General features: G+C 47.8%; 15 non-coding genes across 15 annotated transcripts; all 15 read right to left on the bottom strand.

Annotated features, from left to right (window-relative positions):
• Positions 1-1,019: 1,019 nt before the first annotated feature.
• On the bottom strand, positions 1,020-1,210 carry LOC142687202 (U2 spliceosomal RNA). Its single transcript, XR_012856451.1, has one exon. It is a non-coding gene; the product is annotated as a U2 spliceosomal RNA (small nuclear RNA).
• A 1,291-nt stretch (positions 1,211-2,501) lies between these two features.
• Positions 2,502-2,692, bottom strand: LOC142687201 (U2 spliceosomal RNA). The gene has a single exon (XR_012856450.1). It is a non-coding gene; the product is annotated as a U2 spliceosomal RNA (small nuclear RNA).
• A 1,280-nt stretch (positions 2,693-3,972) lies between these two features.
• LOC142687200 (U2 spliceosomal RNA) lies at positions 3,973-4,163 on the bottom strand. Its single transcript, XR_012856449.1, has one exon. It is a non-coding gene; the product is annotated as a U2 spliceosomal RNA (small nuclear RNA).
• A 1,290-nt stretch (positions 4,164-5,453) lies between these two features.
• On the bottom strand, positions 5,454-5,644 carry LOC142687355 (U2 spliceosomal RNA). Its single transcript, XR_012856589.1, has one exon. It is a non-coding gene; the product is annotated as a U2 spliceosomal RNA (small nuclear RNA).
• Positions 5,645-6,928: 1,284 nt separating this feature from the next.
• On the bottom strand, positions 6,929-7,119 carry LOC142687354 (U2 spliceosomal RNA). Its single transcript, XR_012856588.1, has one exon. It is a non-coding gene; the product is annotated as a U2 spliceosomal RNA (small nuclear RNA).
• A 1,296-nt stretch (positions 7,120-8,415) lies between these two features.
• LOC142687353 (U2 spliceosomal RNA) lies at positions 8,416-8,606 on the bottom strand. Its single transcript, XR_012856587.1, has one exon. It is a non-coding gene; the product is annotated as a U2 spliceosomal RNA (small nuclear RNA).
• A 1,288-nt stretch (positions 8,607-9,894) lies between these two features.
• LOC142687352 (U2 spliceosomal RNA) lies at positions 9,895-10,085 on the bottom strand. Its single transcript, XR_012856586.1, has one exon. It is a non-coding gene; the product is annotated as a U2 spliceosomal RNA (small nuclear RNA).
• A 1,294-nt stretch (positions 10,086-11,379) lies between these two features.
• LOC142687291 (U2 spliceosomal RNA) lies at positions 11,380-11,570 on the bottom strand. Its single transcript, XR_012856532.1, has one exon. It is a non-coding gene; the product is annotated as a U2 spliceosomal RNA (small nuclear RNA).
• A 1,292-nt stretch (positions 11,571-12,862) lies between these two features.
• LOC142687351 (U2 spliceosomal RNA) lies at positions 12,863-13,053 on the bottom strand. The gene has a single exon (XR_012856585.1). It is a non-coding gene; the product is annotated as a U2 spliceosomal RNA (small nuclear RNA).
• A 1,277-nt stretch (positions 13,054-14,330) lies between these two features.
• On the bottom strand, positions 14,331-14,521 carry LOC142687348 (U2 spliceosomal RNA). The gene has a single exon (XR_012856583.1). It is a non-coding gene; the product is annotated as a U2 spliceosomal RNA (small nuclear RNA).
• A 1,296-nt stretch (positions 14,522-15,817) lies between these two features.
• On the bottom strand, positions 15,818-16,008 carry LOC142687347 (U2 spliceosomal RNA). The gene has a single exon (XR_012856582.1). It is a non-coding gene; the product is annotated as a U2 spliceosomal RNA (small nuclear RNA).
• A 1,284-nt stretch (positions 16,009-17,292) lies between these two features.
• On the bottom strand, positions 17,293-17,483 carry LOC142687309 (U2 spliceosomal RNA). The gene has a single exon (XR_012856547.1). It is a non-coding gene; the product is annotated as a U2 spliceosomal RNA (small nuclear RNA).
• A 1,312-nt stretch (positions 17,484-18,795) lies between these two features.
• LOC142687346 (U2 spliceosomal RNA) lies at positions 18,796-18,986 on the bottom strand. The gene has a single exon (XR_012856581.1). It is a non-coding gene; the product is annotated as a U2 spliceosomal RNA (small nuclear RNA).
• Positions 18,987-20,294: 1,308 nt separating this feature from the next.
• On the bottom strand, positions 20,295-20,485 carry LOC142687345 (U2 spliceosomal RNA). Its single transcript, XR_012856580.1, has one exon. It is a non-coding gene; the product is annotated as a U2 spliceosomal RNA (small nuclear RNA).
• Positions 20,486-21,773: 1,288 nt separating this feature from the next.
• Positions 21,774-21,964, bottom strand: LOC142687344 (U2 spliceosomal RNA). The gene has a single exon (XR_012856579.1). It is a non-coding gene; the product is annotated as a U2 spliceosomal RNA (small nuclear RNA).
• Between the last annotated feature and the right edge of the window lie 525 nt (positions 21,965-22,489).

Here is a 22,489-nt window from a genome sequence, read left to right as displayed (position 1 = left end):
GCAGCGGCAGCAAGTGCATGCCCACAGCCACCCCTTGTTCCTTCACACCTTGTATCAGCTGTAATCCAGTCCAGTCCAGTGCTGCCTGCTGAGCAGCACTGACCAACACTGCCTGGGCCCAGGCTTTTATCTCTGAGGCCCCATTATGATGTCAGAAAGCTGGCTCTGGAATCCTGAGGGCTCCACTATGACACGTGCAAAGTTCCGTCTGAACTTTATATAAGACGGTGAGGCTCATGTCAGTCACTCAGTGTTGCCTGAGAGGGCAACACTGCAACAGCCGGCCGCCAGGCTGTCTTTTTTTTGCACAGCTAGTTGCCTCCAGGAGGCCACAAGAGGGAGACAAGGGACTGCAAAATGGAAAATAGGCATCCACCAACTTTACAGACAACTTCTCCTTGCTCCTACAACCTCCATCCTTGCACAGTTTGTTATTCTTCTAGGTAACATAGTAACAAATCCAAATTGCTGCTCTCTTTGTAGGCAAGCAAGGCTTTGTTGCAACTGCAATTCTTACTTCTTCTTGAAATGTAGGGACGACAGTACATTCCATCACATCCATCTAGTGTACACAGGTAGGTCCATTGTGGCGGGCAGGCGAGCGGGCGGGCTGCTTTATTGGCTGTTTGCTGTTCCCCTACTCCACTCCACTATTTGACTGTTGTGCTGCATCAATCAATCAATCAATCAATCAATCAATCAATCAATCAATCATCAATCAGTGGCTGGCTCAGGTGCAGCTCTTTAACTTACCTAAAAGGGAGGGCGGAGAGAAGACAAGGAAGGTGAATGAGGTGTTCCAATGTGAAATGCCGGAAACACAGAAACACAGACGACACACAACAAGAGGTGGCAATCTATTCATTAATTGCATTTAATCAATGAGCTCATTATCACTCATGCATTGTCCAACAGGTGTTGAAATGATGGGATTAAAAGGGGAGATCCCTTCAGAAAGACAGAAACAATAGCAAAGACAAAAAACACTTTTGGAATCTGCTTTTAGTCAACACATAAGGAAAGGGTGCACCGGTCCTGGAAATACTGCAATACCAGGTCAATGCGTGGAGTGGACAGAGCAAGCTCTATTTCCATCTCCCTGTTCTAAAAATCCATTTAATATATGGTCCCCAGATAGGGGACGTATCAGATATTAAACTGATAAGAACAGATACTACACTTGATCTTAGCCAAAAGGCCGAGAAGCGATAACCCGAACGGGCCGCGCGTTGCCCGAGCCTGCCCGATACTGCTGTTCAGCCCTTGCAGCGATTCAGCCTACTTCTAGGCAATTCCATGGGGCCCTGCAGGCTCACACACTCACAGCTACACGGGAGGTGAATAAAGGCCGGAGAGGAAGCCAGACAGGATTTGCTTCTTTTGCTTGCACCACAATGCAGTGCTGAAAGGAGGAGGAATCTACATAAAAACGCCTTCCTGGCAACGCCCAAATGCCCTGCTGCCATGCAGATAAACACTGGCAGCGGCAGCAAGTGCATGCCCACAGCCACCCCTTGTTCCTTCACACCTTGTATCAGCTGTAATCCAGTCCAGTCCAGTGCTGCCTGCTGAGCAGCACTGACCAACACTGCCTGGGCCCCAGGCTTTTATCTCTGAGGCCCCATTATGATGTCAGAAAGCTGGCTCTGGAATCCTGAGGGCTCCACTATGACACGTGCAAAGTTCCGTCTGAACTTTATATAAGACGGTGAGGCTCAGTCAGTCACTCAGTGTTGCCTGAGAGGGCAACACTGCAACAGCCGGCCGCCAGGCTGTCTTTTTTTTGCACAGCTAGTTGCCTCCAGGAGGCCACAAGAGGGAGACAAGGGACTGCAAAATGGAAAATAGGCATCCACCAACTTTACAGACAACTTCTCCTTGCTCCTACAACCTCCATCCTTGCACAGTTTGTTATTCTTCTAGGTAACATAGTAACAAATCCAAATTGCTGCTCTCTTTGTAGGCAAGCAAGGCTTTGTTGCAACTGCAATTCTTACTTCTTCTTGAAATGTAGGGACGACAGTACATTCCATCACATCCATCTAGTGTACACAGGTAGGTCCATTGTGGCGGGCAGGCGAGCGGGCGGGCTGCTTTATTGGCTGTTTGCTGTTCCCCTACTCCACTCCACTATTTGACTGTTGTGCTGCTCATCAATCAATCATCAATCAATCAATCAATCAATCAATCAATCAATCAATCAGTGGCTGGCTCAGGTGCAGCTCTTTAACTTACCTAAAAGGGAGGGCGGAGAGAAGACAAGGAAGGTGAATGAGGTGTTCCAATGTGAAATGCCGGAAACACAGAAACACAGACGACACACAACAAGAGGTGGCAATCTATTCATTAATTGCATTTAATCAATGAGCTCATTATCACTCATGCATTGTCCAACAGGTGTTGAAATAATGGGATTAAAAGGGGAGATCCCTTCAGAAAGACAGAAACAATAGCAAAGACAAAAAACACTTTTGGAATCTGCTTTTAGTCAACACATAAGGAAAGGGTGCACCGGTCCTGGAAATACTGCAATACCAGGTCAATGCGTGGAGTGGACAGAGCAAGCTCTATTTCCATCTCCCTGTTCTAAAAATCCATTTAATATATGGTCCCCAGATAGGGGACGTATCAGATATTAAACTGATAAGAACAGATACTACACTTGATCTTAGCCAAAAGGCCGAGAAGCGATAACCCGAACGGGCCGCGCGTTGCCCGAGCCTGCCCGATACTGCTGTTCAGCCCTTGCAGCGATTCAGCCTACTTCTAGGCAATTCCATGGGGCCCTGCAGGCTCACACACTCACAGCTACACGGGAGGTGAATAAAGGCCGGAGAGGAAGCCAGACAGGATTTGCTTCTTTTGCTTGCACCACAATGCAGTGCTGAAAGAGGAGGAATCTACATAAAAACGCCTTCCTGGCAACGCCCAAATGCCCTGCTGCCATGCAGATAAACACTGGCAGCGGCAGCAAGTGCATGCCCACAGCCACCCCTTGTTCCTTCACACCTTGTATCAGCTGTAATCCAGTCCAGTCCAGTGCTGCCCTCTGAGCAGCACTGACCAACACTGCCTGGGCCCAGGCTTTTATCTCTGAGGCCCCATTATGATGTCAGAAAGCTGGCTCTGGAATCCTGAGGGCTCCACTATGACACGTGCAAAGTTCCTCTGAACTTTATATAAGACGGTGAGGCTCAGTCAGTCACTCAGTGTTGCCTGAGAGGGCAACACTGCAACAGCCGGCCGCCAGGCTGTCTTTTTTTTTGCACAGCTAGTTGCCTCCAGGAGGCCACAAGAGGGAGACAAGGGACTGCAAAATGGAAAATAGGCATCCACCAACTTTACAGACAACTTCTCCTTGCTCCTACAACCTCCATCCTTGCACAGTTTGTTATTCTTCTAGGTAACATAGTAACAAATCCAAATTGCTGCTCTCTTTGTAGCATGCAAGGCTTTGTTGCAACTGCAATTCTTACTTCTTCTTGAAATGTAGGGACGACAGTACATTCCATCACATCCATCTAGTGTACACAGGTAGGTCCATTGTGGCGGGCAGGCGAGCGGGCGGGCTGCTTTATTGGCTGTTTGCTGTTCCCCTACTCCACTCCACTATTTGACTGTTGTGCTGCATCAATCAATCAATCAATCAATCAATCAATCAATCAATCAATCAGTGGCTGGCTCAGGTGCAGCTCTTTAACTTACCTAAAAGGGAGGGCGGGAGAGAAGACAAGGAAGGTGAATGAGGTGTTCCAATGTGAAATGCCGGAAACACAGAAACACAGACGACACACAACAAGAGGTGGCAATCTATTCATTAATTGCATTTAATCAATGATCTCATTATCACTCATGCATTGTCCAACAGGTGTTGAAATAATGGGATTAAAAGGGGAGATCCCTTCAGAAAGACAGAAACAATAGCAAAGACAAAAAACACTTTTGGAATCTGCTTTTAGTCAACACATAAGGAAAGGGTGCACCGGTCCTGGAAATACTGCAATACCAGGTCAATGCGTGGAGTGGACAGAGCAAGCTCTATTTCCATCTCCCTGTTCTAAAAATCCATTTAATATATGGTCCCCAGATAGGGGACGTATCAGATATTAAACTGATAAGAACAGATACTACACTTGATCTTAGCCAAAAGGCCGAGAAGCGATAACCCGAACGGGCCGCGCGTTGCCCGAGCCTGCCCGATACTGCTGTTCAGACCTTGCAGCGATTCAGCCTACTTCTAGGCAATTCCATGGGGCCCTGCAGGCTCACACACTCACAGCTACACGGGAGGTGAATAAAGGCCGGAGAGGAAGCCAGACAGGATTTGCTTCTTTTGCTTGCACCACAATGCAGTGCTGAAAGAGGAGGAATCTACATAAAAATGCCTTCCTGGCAACGCCCAAATGCCCTGCTGCCATGCAGATAAACACTGGCAGCGGCAGCAAGTGCATGCCCACAGCCACCCCTTGTTCCTTCACACCTTGTATCAGCTGTAATCCAGTCCAGTCCAGTGCTGCCTGCTGAGCAGCACTGACCAACACTGCCTGGGCCCAGGCTTTTATCTCTGAGGCCCCATTATGATGTCAGAAAGCTGGCTCTGGAATCCTGAGGGCTCCACTATGACACGTGCAAAGTTCCGTCTGAACTTTATATAAGACGGTGAGGCTCAGTCAGTCACTCAGTGTTGCCTGAGAGGGCAACACTGCAACAGCCGGCCGCCAGGCTGTCTTTTTTTTGCACAGCTAGTTGCCTCCAGGAGGCCACAAGAGGGAGACAAGGGACTGCAAAATGGAAAATAGGCATCCACCAACTTTACAGACAACTTCTCCTTGCTCCTACAACCTCCATCCTTGCACAGTTTGTTATTCTTCTAGGTAACATAGTAACAAATCCAAATTGCTGCTCTCTTTGTAGGCAAGCAAGGCTTTGTTGCAACTGCAATTCTTACTTCTTCTTGAAATGTAGGGACGCATTCCATCACATCCATCTAGTGTACACAGGTAGGTCCATTGTGGCGGGCAGGCGAGCGGGCGGGCTGCTTTATTGGCTGTTTGCTGTTCCCCTACTCCACTCCACTATTTGACTGTTGTGCTGCATCAATCAATCAATCAATCAATCAATCAATCAATCAATCAATCAATCAATCAATCAATCAGTGGCTGGCTCAGGTGCAGCTCTTTAACTTACCTAAAAGGGAGGGCGGAGAGAAGACAAGGAAGGTGAATGAGGTGTTCCAATGTGAAATGCCGGAAACACAGAAACACAGACGACACACAACAAGAGGTGGCAATCTATTCATTAATTGCATTTAATCAATGAGCTCATTATCACTCATGCATTGTCCAACAGGTGTTGAAATAATGGGATTAAAAGGGGAGATCCCTTCAGAAAGACAGAAACAATAGCAAAGACAAAAAACACTTTTGGAATCTGCTTTTAGTCAACACATAAGGAAAGGGTGCACCGGTCCTGGAAATACTGCAATACCAGGTCAATGCGTGGAGTGGACAGAGCAAGCTCTATTTCCATCTCCCTGTTCTAAAAATCCATTTAATATATGGTCCCCAGATAGGGGACGTATCAGATATTAAACTGATAAGAACAGATACTACACTTGATCTTAGCCAAAAGGCCGAGAAGCGATAACCCGAACGGGCCGCGCGTTGCCCGAGCCTGCCCGATACTGCTGTTCAGCCCTTGCAGCGATTCAGCCTACTTCTAGGCAATTCCATGGGGCCCTGCAGGCTCACACACTCACAGCTACACGGGAGGTGAATAAAGGCCGGAGAGGAAGCCAGACAGGATTTGCTTCTTTTGCTTGCACCACAATGCAGTGCTGAAAGAGGAGGAATCTACATAAAAACGCCTTCCTGGCAACGCCCAAATGCCCTGCTGCCATGCAGATAAACACTGGCAGCGGCAGCAAGTGCATGCCCACAGCCACCCCTTGTTCCTTCACACCTTGTATCAGCTGTAATCCAGTCCAGTCCAGTGCTGCCTGCTGAGCAGCACTGACCAACACTGCCTGGGCCCAGGCTTTTATCTCTGAGGCCCCATTATGATGTCAGAAAGCTGGCTCTGGAATCCTGAGGGCTCCACTATGACACGTGCAAAGTTCCGTCTGAACTTTATATAAGACGGTGAGGCTCAGTCAGTCACTCAGTGTTGCCTGAGAGGGCAACACTGCAACAGCCGGCCGCCAGGCTGTCTTTTTTTTGCACAGCTAGTTGCCTCCAGGAGGCCACAAGAGGGAGACAAGGGACTGCAAAATGGAAAATAGGCATCCACCAACTTTACAGACAACTTCTCCTTGCTCCTACAACCTCCATCCTTGCACAGTTTGTTATTCTTCTAGGTAACATAGTAACAAATCCAAATTGCTGCTCTCTTTGTAGGCAAGCAAGGCTTTGTTGCAACTGCAATTCTTACTTCTTCTTGAAATGTAGGGACGACAGTACATTCCATCACATCCATCTAGTGTACACAGGTAGGTCCATTGTGGCGGGCAGGCGAGCGGGCGGGCTGCTTTATTGGCTGTTTGCTGTTCCCCTACTCCACTCCACTATTTGACTGTTGTGCTGCATCAATCAATCAATCAATCAATCAATCAATCAATCAATCAATCAATCAGTGGCTGGCTCAGGTGCAGCTCTTTAACTTACCTAAAAGGGAGGGCGGAGAGAAGACAAGGAAGGTGAATGAGGTGTTCCAATGTGAAATGCCGGAAACACAGAAACACAGACGACACACAACAAGAGGTGGCAATCTATTCATTAATTGCATTTAATCAATGAGCTCATTATCACTCATGCATTGTCCAACAGGTGTTGAAATAATGGGATTAAAAGGGGAGATCCCTTCAGAAAGACAGAAACAATAGCAAAGACAAAAAACACTTTTGGAATCTGCTTTTAGTCAACACATAAGGAAAGGGTGCACCGGTCCTGGAAATACTGCAATACCAGGTCAATGCGTGGAGTGGACAGAGCAAGCTCTATTTCCATCTCCCTGTTCTAAAAATCCATTTAATATATGGTCCCCAGATAGGGGACGTATCAGATATTAAACTGATAAGAACAGATACTACACTTGATCTTAGCCAAAAGGCCGAGAAGCGATAACCCGAACGGGCCGCGCGTTGCCCGAGCCTGCCCGATACTGCTGTTCAGCCCTTGCAGCGATTCAGCCTACTTCTAGGCAATTCCATGGGGCCCTGCAGGCTCACACACTCACAGCTACACGGGAGGTGAATAAAGGCCGGAGAGGAAGCCAGACAGGATTTGCTTCTTTTGCTTGCACCACAATGCAGTGCTGAAAGAGGAGGAATCTACATAAAAACGCCTTCCTGGCAACGCCCAAATGCCCTGCTGCCATGCAGATAAACACTGGCAGCGGCAGCAAGTGCATGCCCACAGCCACCCCTTGTTCCTTCACACCTTGTATCAGCTGTAATCCAGTCCAGTCCAGTGCTGCCTGCTGAGCAGCACTGACCAACACTGCCTGGGCCCAGGCTTTTATCTCTGAGGCCCCATTATGATGTCAGAAAGCTGGCTCTGGAATCCTGAGGGCTCCACTATGACACGTGCAAAGTTCCGTCTGAACTTTATATAAGACGGTGAGGCTCAGTCAGTCACTCAGTGTTGCCTGAGAGGGCAACACTGCAACAGCCGGCCGCCAGGCTGTCTTTTTTTTGCACAGCTAGTTGCCTCCAGGAGGCCACAAGAGGGAGACAAGGGACTGCAAAATGGAAAATAGGCATCCACCAACTTTACAGACAACTTCTCCTTGCTCCTACAACCTCCATCCTTGCACAGTTTGTTATTCTTCTAGGTAACATAGTAACAAATCCAAATTGCTGCTCTCTTTGTAGGCAAGCAAGGCTTTGTTGCAACTGCAATTCTTACTTCTTCTTGAAATGTAGGGACGACAGTACATTCCATCACATCCATCTAGTGTACACAGGTAGGTCCATTGTGGCGGGCAGGCGAGCGGGCGGGCTGCTTTATTGGCTGTTTGCTGTTCCCCTACTCCACTCCACTATTTGACTGTTGTGCTGCATCAATCAATCAATCAATCAATCAATCAATCAATCAATCAATCAATCAATCAATCAATCAGTGGCTGGCTCAGGTGCAGCTCTTTAACTTACCTAAAAGGGAGGGCGGAGAGAAGACAAGGAAGGTGAATGAGGTGTTCCAATGTGAAATGCCGGAAACACAGAAACACAGACGACACACAACAAGAGGTGGCAATCTATTCATTAATTGCATTTAATCAATGAGCTCATTATCACTCATGCATTGTCCAACAGGTGTTGAAATAATGGGATTAAAAGGGGAGATCCCTTCAGAAAGACAGAAACAATAGCAAAGACAAAAAACACTTTTGGAATCTGCTTTTAGTCAACACATAAGGAAAGGGTGCACCGGTCCTGGAAATACTGCAATACCAGGTCAATGCGTGGAGTGGACAGAGCAAGCTCTATTTCCATCTCCCTGTTCTAAAAATCCATTTAATATATGGTCCCCAGATAGGGGACGTATCAGATATTAAACTGATAAGAACAGATACTACACTTGATCTTAGCCAAAAGGCCGAGAAGCGATAACCCGAACGGGCCGCGCGTTGCCCGAGCCTGCCCGATACTGCTGTTCAGCCCTTGCAGCGATTCAGCCTACTTCTAGGCAATTCCATGGGGCCCTGCAGGCTCACACACTCACAGCTACACGGGAGGTGAATAAAGGCCGGAGAGGAAGCCAGACAGGATTTGCTTCTTTTGCTTGCACCACAATGCAGTGCTGAAAGAGGAGGAATCTACATAAAAACGCCTTCCTGGCAACGCCCAAATGCCCTGCTGCCATGCAGATAAACACTGGCAGCGGCAGCAAGTGCATGCCCACAGCCACCCCTTGTTCCTTCACACCTTGTATCAGCTGTAATCCAGTCCAGTCCAGTGCTGCCTGCTGAGCAGCACTGACCAACACTGCCTGGGCCCAGGCTTTTATCTCTGAGGCCCCATTATGATGTCAGAAAGCTGGCTCTGGAATCCTGAGGGCTCCACTATGACACGTGCAAAGTTCCGTCTGAACTTTATATAAGACGGTGAGGCTCAGTCAGTCACTCAGTGTTGCCTGAGAGGGCAACACTGCAACAGCCGGCCGCCAGGCTGTCTTTTTTTTGCACAGCTAGTTGCCTCCAGGAGGCCACAAGAGGGAGACAAGGGACTGCAAAATGGAAAATAGGCATCCACCAACTTTACAGACAACTTCTCCTTGCTCCTACAACCTCCATCCTTGCACAGTTTGTTATTCTTCTAGGTAACATAGTAACAAATCCAAATTGCTGCTCTCTTTGTAGGCAAGCAAGGCTTTGTTGCAACTGCAATTCTTACTTCTTCTTGAAATGTAGGGACGACAGTACATTCCATCACATCCATCTAGTGTACACAGGTAGGTCCATTGTGGCGGGCAGGCGAGCGGGCGGGCTGCTTTATTGGCTGTTTGCTGTTCCCCTACTCCACTCCACTATTTGACTGTTGTGCTGCATCAATCAATCAATCAATCAATCAATCAATCAATCAATCAATCAATCAATCAGTGGCTGGCTCAGGTGCAGCTCTTTAACTTACCTAAAAGGGAGGGCGGAGAGAAGACAAGGAAGGTGAATGAGGTGTTCCAATGTGAAATGCCGGAAACACAGAAACACAGACGACACACAACAAGAGGTGGCAATCTATTCATTAATTGCATTTAATCAATGAGCTCATTATCACTCATGCATTGTCCAACAGGTGTTGAAATAATGGGATTAAAAGGGGAGATCCCTTCAGAAAGACAGAAACAATAGCAAAGACAAAAAACACTTTTGGAATCTGCTTTTAGTCAACACATAAGGAAAGGGTGCACCGGTCCTGGAAATACTGCAATACCAGGTCAATGCGTGGAGTGGACAGAGCAAGCTCTATTTCCATCTCCCTGTTCTAAAAATCCATTTAATATATGGTCCCCAGATAGGGGACGTATCAGATATTAAACTGATAAGAACAGATACTACACTTGATCTTAGCCAAAAGGCCGAGAAGCGATAACCCGAACGGGCCGCGCGTTGCCCGAGCCTGCCCGATACTGCTGTTCAGCCCTTGCAGCGATTCAGCCTACTTCTAGGCAATTCCATGGGGCCCTGCAGGCTCACACACTCACAGCTACACGGGAGGTGAATAAAGGCCGGAGAGGAAGCCAGACAGGATTTGCTTCTTTTGCTTGCACCACAATGCAGTGCTGAAAGAGGAGGAATCTACATAAAAACGCCTTCCTGGCAACGCCCAAATGCCCTGCTGCCATGCAGATAAACACTGGCAGCGGCAGCAAGTGCATGCCCACAGCCACCCCTTGTTCCTTCACACCTTGTATCAGCTGTAATCCAGTCCAGTCCAGTGCTGCCTGCTGAGCAGCACTGACCAACACTGCCTGGGCCCAGGCTTTTATCTCTGAGGCCCCATTATGATGTCAGAAAGCTGGCTCTGGAATCCTGAGGGCTCCACTATGACACGTGCAAAGTTCCGTCTGAACTTTATATAAGACGGTGAGGCTCAGTCAGTCACTCAGTGTTGCCTGAGAGGGCAACACTGCAACAGCCGGCCGCCAGGCTGTCTTTTTTTTGCACAGCTAGTTGCCTCCAGGAGGCCACAAGAGGGAGACAAGGGACTGCAAAATGGAAAATAGGCATCCACCAACTTTACAGACAACTTCTCCTTGCTCCTACAACCTCCATCCTTGCACAGTTTGTTATTCTTCTAGGTAACATAGTAACAAATCCAAATTGCTGCTCTCTTTGTAGGCAAGCAAGGCTTTGTTGCAACTGCAATTCTTACTTCTTCTTGAAATGTAGGGACGACAGTACATTCCATCACATCCATCTAGTGTACACAGGTAGGTCCATTGTGGCGGGCAGGCGAGCGGGCGGGCTGCTTTATTGGCTGTTTGCTGTTCCCCTACTCCACTCCACTATTTGACTGTTGTGCTGCATCACAATCAATCAATCAATCAATCAATCAATCAATCAATCAATCAATCAATCAATCAGTGGCTGGCTCAGGTGCAGCTCTTTAACTTACCTAAAAGGGAGGGCGGAGAGAAGACAAGGAAGGTGAATGAGGTGTTCCAATGTGAAATGCCGGAAACACAGAAACACAGACGACACACAACAAGAGGTGGCAATCTATTCATTAATTGCATTTAATCAATGAGCTCATTATCACTCATGCATTGTCCAACAGGTGTTGAAATAATGGGATTAAAAGGGGAGATCCCTTCAGAAAGACAGAAACAATAGCAAAGACAAAAAACACTTTTGGAATCTGCTTTTAGTCAACACATAAGGAAAGGGTGCACCGGTCCTGGAAATACTGCAATACCAGGTCAATGCGTGGAGTGGACAGAGCAAGCTCTATTTCCATCTCCCTGTTCTAAAAATCCATTTAATATATGGTCCCCAGATAGGGGACGTATCAGATATTAAACTGATAAGAACAGATACTACACTTGATCTTAGCCAAAAGGCAGAGAAGCGATAACCCGAACGGGCCGCGCGTTGCCCGAGCCTGCCCGATACTGCTGTTCAGCCCTTGCAGCGATTCAGCCTACTTCTAGGCAATTCCATGGGGCCCTGCAGGCTCACACACTCACAGCTACACGGGAGGTGAATAAAGGCCGGAGAGGAAGCCAGACAGGATTTGCTTCTTTTGCTTGCACCACAATGCAGTGCTGAAAGAGGAGGAATCTACATAAAAACGCCTTCCTGGCAACGCCCAAATGCCCTGCTGCCATGCAGATAAACACTGGCAGCGGCAGCAAGTGCATGCCCACAGCCACCCCTTGTTCCTTCACACCTTGTATCAGCTGTAATCCAGTCCAGTCCAGTGCTGCCTGCTGAGCAGCACTGACCAACACTGCCTGGGCCCAGGCTTTTATCTCTGAGGCCCCATTATGATGTCAGAAAGCTGGCTCTGGAATCCTGAGGGCTCCACTATGACACGTGCAAAGTTCCGTCTGAACTTTATATAAGACGGTGAGGCTCAGTCAGTCACTCAGTGTTGCCTGAGAGGGCAACACTGCAACAGCCGGCCGCCAGGCTGTCTTTTTTTTGCACAGCTAGTTGCCTCCAGGAGGCCACAAGAGGGAGACAAGGGACTGCAAAATGGAAAATAGGCATCCACCAACTTTACAGACAACTTCTCCTTGCTCCTACAACCTCCATCCTTGCACAGTTTGTTATTCTTCTAGGTAACATAGTAACAAATCCAAATTGCTGCTCTCTTTGTAGGCAAGCAAGGCTTTGTTGCAACTGCAATTCTTACTTCTTCTTGAAATGTAGGGACGACAGTACATTCCATCACATCCATCTAGTGTACACAGGTAGGTCCATTGTGGCGGGCAGGCGAGCGGGCGGGCTGCTTTATTGGCTGTTTGCTGTTCCCCTACTCCACTCCACTATTTGACTGTTGTGCTGCATCAATCAATCAATCAATCAATCAATCAATCAATCAATCAATCAATCAATCAATCAGTGGCTGGCTCAGGTGCAGCTCTTTAACTTACCTAAAAGGGAGGGCGGAGAGAAGACAAGGAAGGTGAATGAGGTGTTCCAATGTGAAATGCCGGAAACACAGAAACACAGACGACACACAACAAGAGGTGGCAATCTATTCATTAATTGCATTTAATCAATGAGCTCATTATCACTCATGCATTGTCCAACAGGTGTTGAAATAATGGGATTAAAAGGGGAGATCCCTTCAGAAAGACAGAAACAATAGCAAAGACAAAAAACACTTTTGGAATCTGCTTTTAGTCAACACATAAGGAAAGGGTGCACCGGTCCTGGAAATACTGCAATACCAGGTCAATGCGTGGAGTGGACAGAGCAAGCTCTATTTCCATCTCCCTGTTCTAAAAATCCATTTAATATATGGTCCCCAGATAGGGGACGTATCAGATATTAAACTGATAAGAACAGATACTACACTTGATCTTAGCCAAAAGGCCGAGAAGCGATAACCCGAACGGGCCGCGCGTTGCCCGAGCCTGCCCGATACTGCTGTTCAGCCCTTGCAGCGATTCAGCCTACTTCTAGGCAATTCCATGGGGCCCTGCAGGCTCACACACTCACAGCTACACGGGAGGTGAATAAAGGCCGGAGAGGAAGCCAGACAGGATTTGCTTCTTTTGCTTGCACCACAATGCAGTGCTGAAAGAGGAGGAATCTACATAAAAACGCCTTCCTGGCAACGCCCAAATGCCCTGCTGCCATGCAGATAAACACTGGCAGCGGCAGCAAGTGCATGCCCACAGCCACCCCTTGTTCCTTCACACCTTGTATCAGCTGTAATCCAGTCCAGTCCAGTGCTGCCTGCTGAGCAGCACTGACCAACACTGCCTGGGCCCAGGCTTTTATCTCTGAGGCCCCATTATGATGTCAGAAAGCTGGCTCTGGAATCCTGAGGGCTCCACTATGACACGTGCAAAGTTCCGTCTGAACTTTATATAAGACGGTGAGGCTCAGTCAGTCACTCAGTGTTGCCTGAGAGGGCAACACTGCAACAGCCGGCCGCCAGGCTGTCTTTTTTTTGCACAGCTAGTTGCCTCCAGGAGGCCACAAGAGGGAGACAAGGGACTGCAAAATGGAAAATAGGCATCCACCAACTTTACAGACAACTTCTCCTTGCTCCTACAACCTCCATCCTTGCACAGTTTGTTATTCTTCTAGGTAACATAGTAACAAATCCAAATTGCTGCTCTCTTTGTAGGCAAGCAAGGCTTTGTTGCAACTGCAATTCTTACTTCTTCTTGAAATGTAGGGACGACAGTACATTCCATCACATCCATCTAGTGTACACAGGTAGGTCCATTGTGGCGGGCAGGCGAGCGGGCGGGCTGCTTTATTGGCTGTTTGCTGTTCCCCTACTCCACTCCACTATTTGACTGTTGTGCTGCATCAATCAATCAATCAATCAATCAATCAATCAATCAATCAAGTGGCTGGCTCAGGTGCAGCTCTTTAACTTACCTAAAAGGGAGGGCGGAGAGAAGACAAGGAAGGTGAATGAGGTGTTCCAATGTGAAATGCCGGAAACACAGAAACACAGACGACACACAACAAGAGGTGGCAATCTATTCATTAATTGCATTTAATCAATGAGCTCATTATCACTCATGCATTGTCCAACAGGTGTTGAAATAATGGGATTAAAAGGGGAGATCCCTTCAGAAAGACAGAAACAATAGCAAAGACAAAAAACACTTTTGGAATCTGCTTTTAGTCAACACATAAGGAAAGGGTGCACCGGTCCTGGAAATACTGCAATACCAGGTCAATGCGTGGAGTGGACAGAGCAAGCTCTATTTCCATCTCCCTGTTCTAAAAATCCATTTAATATATGGTCCCCAGATAGGGGACGTATCAGATATTAAACTGATAAGAACAGATACTACACTTGATCTTAGCCAAAAGGCCGAGAAGCGATAACCCGAACGGGCCGCGCGTTGCCCGAGCCTGCCCGATACTGCTGTTCAGCCCTTGCAGCGATTCAGCCTACTTCTAGGCAATTCCATGGGGCCCTGCAGGCTCACACACTCACAGCTACACGGGAGGTGAATAAAGGCCGGAGAGGAAGCCAGACAGGATTTGCTTCTTTTGCTTGCACCACAATGCAGTGCTGAAAGAGGAGGAATCTACATAAAAACGCCTTCCTGGCAACGCCCAAATGCCCTGCTGCCATGCAGATAAACACTGGCAGCGGCAGCAAGTGCATGCCCACAGCCACCCCTTGTTCCTTCACACCTTGTATCAGCTGTAATCCAGTCCAGTCCAGTGCTGCCTGCTGAGCAGCACTGACCAACACTGCCTGGGCCCAGGCTTTTATCTCTGAGGCCCCATTATGATGTCAGAAAGCTGGCTCTGGAATCCTGAGGGCTCCACTATGACACGTGCAAAGTTCCGTCTGAACTTTATATAAGACGGTGAGGCTCAGTCAGTCACTCAGTGTTGCCTGAGAGGGCAACACTGCAACAGCCGGCCGCCAGGCTGTCTTTTTTTTGCACAGCTAGTTGCCTCCAGGAGGCCACAAGAGGGAGACAAGGGACTGCAAAATGGAAAATAGGCATCCACCAACTTTACAGACAACTTCTCCTTGCTCCTACAACCTCCATCCTTGCACAGTTTGTTATTCTTCTAGGTAACATAGTAACAAATCCAAATTGCTGCTCTCTTTGTAGGCAAGCAAGGCTTTGTTGCAACTGCAATTCTTACTTCTTCTTGAAATGTAGGGACGACAGTACATTCCATCACATCCATCTAGTGTACACAGGTAGGTCCATTGTGGCGGGCAGGCGAGCGGGCGGGCTGCTTTATTGGCTGTTTGCTGTTCCCCTACTCCACTCCACTATTTGACTGTTGTGCTGCATCAATCAATCAATCAATCAATCAATCAATCAATCAATCAATCAATCAATCAATCAATCAGTGGCTGGCTCAGGTGCAGCTCTTTAACTTACCTAAAAGGGAGGGCGGAGAGAAGACAAGGAAGGTGAATGAGGTGTTCCAATGTGAAATGCCGGAAACACAGAAACACAGACGACACACAACAAGAGGTGGCAATCTATTCATTAATTGCATTTAATCAATGAGCTCATTATCACTCATGCATTGTCCAACAGGTGTTGAAATAATGGGATTAAAAGGGGAGATCCCTTCAGAAAGACAGAAACAATAGCAAAGACAAAAAACACTTTTGGAATCTGCTTTTAGTCAACACATAAGGAAAGGGTGCACCGGTCCTGGAAATACTGCAATACCAGGTCAATGCGTGGAGTGGACAGAGCAAGCTCTATTTCCATCTCCCTGTTCTAAAAATCCATTTAATATATGGTCCCCAGATAGGGGACGTATCAGATATTAAACTGATAAGAACAGATACTACACTTGATCTTAGCCAAAAGGCCGAGAAGCGATAACCCGAACGGGCCGCGCGTTGCCCGAGCCTGCCCGATACTGCTGTTCAGCCCTTGCAGCGATTCAGCCTACTTCTAGGCAATTCCATGGGGCCCTGCAGGCTCACACACTCACAGCTACACGGGAGGTGAATAAAGGCCGGAGAGGAAGCCAGACAGGATTTGCTTCTTTTGCTTGCACCACAATGCAGTGCTGAAAGAGGAGGAATCTACATAAAAACGCCTTCCTGGCAACGCCCAAATGCCCTGCTGCCATGCAGATAAACACTGGCAGCGGCAGCAAGTGCATGCCCACAGCCACCCCTTGTTCCTTCACACCTTGTATCAGCTGTAATCCAGTCCAGTCCAGTGCTGCCTGCTGAGCAGCACTGACCAACACTGCCTGGGCCCAGGCTTTTATCTCTGAGGCCCCATTATGATGTCAGAAAGCTGGCTCTGGAATCCTGAGGGCTCCACTATGACACGTGCAAAGTTCCGTCTGAACTTTATATAAGACGGTGAGGCTCAGTCAGTCACTCAGTGTTGCCTGAGAGGGCAACACTGCAACAGCCGGCCGCCAGGCTGTCTTTTTTTTGCACAGCTAGTTGCCTCCAGGAGGCCACAAGAGGGAGACAAGGGACTGCAAAATGGAAAATAGGCATCCACCAACTTTACAGACAACTTCTCCTTGCTCCTACAACCTCCATCCTTGCACAGTTTGTTATTCTTCTAGGTAACATAGTAACAAATCCAAATTGCTGCTCTCTTTGTAGGCAAGCAAGGCTTTGTTGCAACTGCAATTCTTACTTCTTCTTGAAATGTAGGGACGACAGTACATTCCATCACATCCATCTAGTGTACACAGGTAGGTCCATTGTGGCGGGCAGGCGAGCGGGCGGGCTGCTTTATTGGCTGTTTGCTGTTCCCCTACTCCACTCCACTATTTGACTGTTGTGCTGCATCAATCAATCAATCAATCAATCAATCAATCAATCAATCAATCAATCAGTGGCTGGCTCAGGTGCCGCTCTTTAACTTACCTAAAAGGGAGGGCGGAGAGAAGACAAGGAAGGTGAATGAGGTGTTCCAATGTGAAATGCCGGAAACACAGAAACACAGACGACACACAACAAGAGGTGGCAATCTATTCATTAATTGCATTTAATCAATGAGCTCATTATCACTCATGCATTGTCCAACAGGTGTTGAAATAATGGGATTAAAAGGGGAGATCCCTTCAGAAAGACAGAAACAATAGCAAAGACAAAAAACACTTTTGGAATCTGCTTTTAGTCAACACATAAGGAAAGGGTGCACCGGTCCTGGAAATACTGCAATAGCAGGTCAATGCGTGGAGTGGACAGAGCAAGCTCTATTTCCATCTCCCTGTTCTAAAAATCCATTTAATATATGGTCCCCAGATAGGGGACGTATCAGATATTAAACTGATAAGAACAGATACTACACTTGATCTTAGCCAAAAGGCCGAGAAGCGATAACCCGAACGGGCCGCGCGTTGCCCGAGCCTGCCCGATACTGCTGTTCAGCCCTTGCAGCGATTCAGCCTACTTCTAGGCAATTCCATGGGGCCCTGCAGGCTCACACACTCACAGCTACACGGGAGGTGAATAAAGGCCGGAGAGGAAGCCAGACAGGATTTGCTTCTTTTGCTTGCACCACAATGCAGTGCTGAAAGAGGAGGAATCTACATAAAAACGCCTTCCTGGCAACGCCCAAATGCCCTGCTGCCATGCAGATAAACACTGGCAGCGGCAGCAAGTGCATGCCCACAGCCACCCCTTGTTCCTTCACACCTTGTATCAGCTGTAATCCAGTCCAGTCCAGTGCTGCCTGCTGAGCAGCACTGACCAACACTGCCTGGGCCCAGGCTTTTATCTCTGAGGCCCCATTATGATGTCAGAAAGCTGGCTCTGGAATCCTGAGGGCTCCACTATGACACGTGCAAAGTTCCGTCTGAACTTTATATAAGACGGTGAGGCTCAGTCAGTCACTCAGTGTTGCCTGAGAGGGCAACACTGCAACAGCCGGCCGCCAGGCTGTCTTTTTTTTGCACAGCTAGTTGCCTCTAGGAGGCCACAAGAGGGAGACAAGGGACTGCAAAATGGAAAATAGGCATCCACCAACTTTACAGACAACTTCTCCTTGCTCCTACAACCTCCATCCATGCACAGTTTGTTATTCTTCTAGGTAACATAGTAACAAATCCAAATTGCTGCTCTCTTTGTAGGCAAGCAAGGCTTTGTTGCAACTGCAATTCTTACTTCTTCTTGAAATGTAGGGACGACAGTACATTCCATCACATCCATCTAGTGTACACAGGTAGGTCCATTGTGGCGGGCAGGCGAGCGGGCGGGCTGCTTTATTGGCTGTTTGCTGTTCCCCTACTCCACTCCACTATTTGACTGTTGTGCTGCATCAATCAATCAATCAATCAATCAATCAATCAATCAATCAATCAATCAATCAATCAATCAATCAATCAATCAATCAGTGGCTGGCTCAGGTGCAGCTCTTTAACTTACCTAAAAGGGAGGGCGGAGAGAAGACAAGGAAGGTGAATGAGGTGTTCCAATGTGAAATGCCGGAAACACAGAAACACAGACGACACACAACAAGAGGTGGCAATCTATTCATTAATTGCATTTAATCAATGATCTCATTATCACTCATGCATTGTCCAACAGGTGTTGAAATAATGGGATTAAAAGGGGAGATCCCTTCAGAAAGACAGAAACAATAGCAAAGACAAAAAACACTTTTGGAATCTGCTTTTAGTCAACACATAAGGAAAGGGTGCACCGGTCCTGGAAATACTGCAATACCAGGTCAATGCGTGGAGTGGACAGAGCAAGCTCTATTTCCATCTCCCTGTTCTAAAAATCCATTTAATATATGGTCCCCAGATAGGGGACGTATCAGATATTAAACTGATAAGAACAGATACTACACTTGATCTTAGCCAAAAGGCCGAGAAGCGATAACCCGAACGGGCCGCGCGTTGCCCGAGCCTGCCCGATACTGCTGTTCAGCCCTTGCAGCGATTCAGCCTACTTCTAGGCAATTCCATGGGGCCCTGCAGGCTCACACACTCACAGCTACACGGGAGGTGAATAAAGGCCGGAGAGGAAGCCAGACAGGATTTGCTTCTTTTGCTTGCACCACAATGCAGTGCTGAAAGAGGAGGAATCTACATAAAAACGCCTTCCTGGCAACGCCCAAATGCCCTGCTGCCATGCAGATAAACACTGGCAGCGGCAGCAAGTGCATGCCCACAGCCACCCCTTGTTCCTTCACACCTTGTATCAGCTGTAATCCAGTCCAGTCCAGTGCTGCCTGCTGAGCAGCACTGACCAACACTGCCTGGGCCCAGGCTTTTATCTCTGAGGCCCCATTATGATGTCAGAAAGCTGGCTCTGGAATCCTGAGGGCTCCACTATGACACGTGCAAAGTTCCGTCTGAACTTTATATAAGACGGTGAGGCTCAGTCAGTCACTCAGTGTTGCCTGAGAGGGCAACACTGCAACAGCCGGCCGCCAGGCTGTCTTTTTTTTGCACAGCTAGTTGCCTCCAGGAGGCCACAAGAGGGAGACAAGGGACTGCAAAATGGAAAATAGGCATCCACCAACTTTACAGACAACTTCTCCTTGCTCCTACAACCTCCATCCTTGCACAGTTTGTTATTCTTCTAGGTAACATAGTAACAAATCCAAATTGCTGCTCTCTTTGTAGGCAAGCAAGGCTTTGTTGCAACTGCAATTCTTACTTCTTCTTGAAATGTAGGGACGACAGTACATTCCATCACATCCATCTAGTGTACACAGGTAGGTCCATTGTGGCGGGCAGGCGAGCGGGCGGGCTGCTTTATTGGCTGTTTGCTGTTCCCCTACTCCACTCCACTATTTGACTGTTGTGCTGCATCAATCAATCAATCAATCAATCAATCAATCAATCAGTCAATCAATCAATCAATCAATCAATCAATCAATCAGTGGCTGGCTCAGGTGCAGCTCTTTAACTTACCTAAAAGGGAGGGCGGAGAGAAGACAAGGAAGGTGAATGAGGTGTTCCAATGTGAAATGCCGGAAACACAGAAACACAGACGACACACAACAAGAGGTGGCAATCTATTCATTAATTGCATTTAATCAATGAGCTCATTATCACTCATGCATTGTCCAACAGGTGTTGAAATAATGGGATTAAAAGGGGAGATCCCTTCAGAAAGACAGAAACAATAGCAAAGACAAAAAACACTTTTGGAATCTGCTTTTAGTCAACACATAAGGAAAGGGTGCACCGGTCCTGGAAATACTGCAATACCAGGTCAATGCGTGGAGTGGACAGAGCAAGCTCTATTTCCATCTCCCTGTTCTAAAAATCCATTTAATATATGGTCCCCAGATAGGGGACGTATCAGATATTAAACTGATAAGAACAGATACTACACTTGATCTTAGCCAAAAGGCCGAGAAGCGATAACCCGAACGGGCCGCGCGTTGCCCGAGCCTGCCCGATACTGCTGTTCAGCCCTTGCAGCGATTCAGCCTACTTCTAGGCAATTCCATGGGGCCCTGCAGGCTCACACACTCACAGCTACACGGGAGGTGAATAAAGGCCGGAGAGGAAGCCAGACAGGATTTGCTTCTTTTGCTTGCACCACAATGCAGTGCTGAAAGAGGAGGAATCTACATAAAAACGCCTTCCTGGCAACGCCCAAATGCCCTGCTGCCATGCAGATAAACACTGGCAGCGGCAGCAAGTGCATGCCCACAGCCACCCCTTGTTCCTTCACACCTTGTATCAGCTGTAATCCAGTCCAGTCCAGTGCTGCCTGCTGAGCAGCACTGACCAACACTGCCTGGGCCCAGGCTTTTATCTCTGAGGCCCCATTATGATGTCAGAAAGCTGGCTCTGGAATCCTGAGGGCTCCACTATGACACGTGCAAAGTTCCGTCTGAACTTTATATAAGACGGTGAGGCTCAGTCAGTCACTCAGTGTTGCCTGAGAGGGCAACACTGCAACAGCCGGCCGCCAGGCTGTCTTTTTTTTGCACAGCTAGTTGCCTCCAGGAGGCCACAAGAGGGAGACAAGGGACTGCAAAATGGAAAATAGGCATCCACCAACTTTACAGACAACTTCTCCTTGCTCCTACAACCTCCATCCTTGCACAGTTTGTTATTCTTCTAGGTAACATAGTAACAAATCCAAATTGCTGCTCTCTTTGTAGGCAAGCAAGGCTTTGTTGCAACTGCAATTCTTACTTCTTCTTGAAATGTAGGGACGACAGTACATTCCATCACATCCATCTAGTGTACACAGGTAGGTCCATTGTGGCGGGCAGGCGAGCGGGCGGGCTGCTTTATTGGCTGTTTGCTGTTCCCCTACTCCACTCCACTATTTGACTGTTGTGCTGCATCAATCAATCAATCAATCAATCAATCAATCAATCAATCAATCAATCAATCAGTGGCTGGCTCAGGTGCAGCTCTTTAACTTACCTAAAAGGGAGGGCGGAGAGAAGACAAGGAAGGTGAATGAGGTGTTCCAATGTGAAATGCCGGAAACACAGAAACACAGACGACACACAACAAGAGGTGGCAATCTATTCATTAATTGCATTTAATCAATGAGCTCATTATCACTCATGCATTGTCCAACAGGTGTTGAAATAATGGGATTAAAAGGGGAGATCCCTTCAGAAAGACAGAAACAATAGCAAAGACAAAAAACACTTTTGGAATCTGCTTTTAGTCAACACATAAGGAAAGGGTGCACCGGTCCTGGAAATACTGCAATACCAGGTCAATGCGTGGAGTGGACAGAGCAAGCTCTATTTCCATCTCCCTGTTCTAAAAATCCATTTAATATATGGTCCCCAGATAGGGGACGTATCAGATATTAAACTGATAAGAACAGATACTACACTTGATCTTAGCCAAAAGGCCGAGAAGCGATAACCCGAACGGGCCGCGCGTTGCCCGAGCCTGCCCGATACTGCTGTTCAGCCCTTGCAGCGATTCAGCCTACTTCTAGGCAATTCCATGGGGCCCTGCAGGCTCACACACTCACAGCTACACGGGAGGTGAATAAAGGCCGGGGAGGAAGCCAGACAGGATTTGCTTCTTTTGCTTGCACCACAATGCAGTGCTGAAAGAGGAGGAATCTACATAAAAACGCCTTCCTGGCAACGCCCAAATGCCCTGCTGCCATGCAGATAAACACTGGCAGCGGCAGCAAGTGCATGCCCACAGCCACCCCTTGTTCCTTCACACCTTGTATCAGCTGTAATCCAGTCCAGTCCAGTGCTGCCTGCTGAGCAGCACTGACCAACACTGCCTGGGCCCAGGCTTTTATCTCTGAGGCCCCATTATGATGTCAGAAAGCTGGCTCTGGAATCCTGAGGGCTCCACTATGACACGTGCAAAGTTCCGTCTGAACTTTATATAAGACGGTGAGGCTCAGTCAGTCACTCAGTGTTGC

This window comes from Rhinoderma darwinii (assembly GCF_050947455.1).
Source record: "Rhinoderma darwinii isolate aRhiDar2 chromosome 5 unlocalized genomic scaffold, aRhiDar2.hap1 SUPER_5_unloc_21, whole genome shotgun sequence".
Classification (NCBI taxonomy): Eukaryota; Metazoa; Chordata; class Amphibia; order Anura; family Rhinodermatidae; genus Rhinoderma; species Rhinoderma darwinii.
This window is presented reverse-complemented; position numbering and strand designations above follow the sequence as displayed.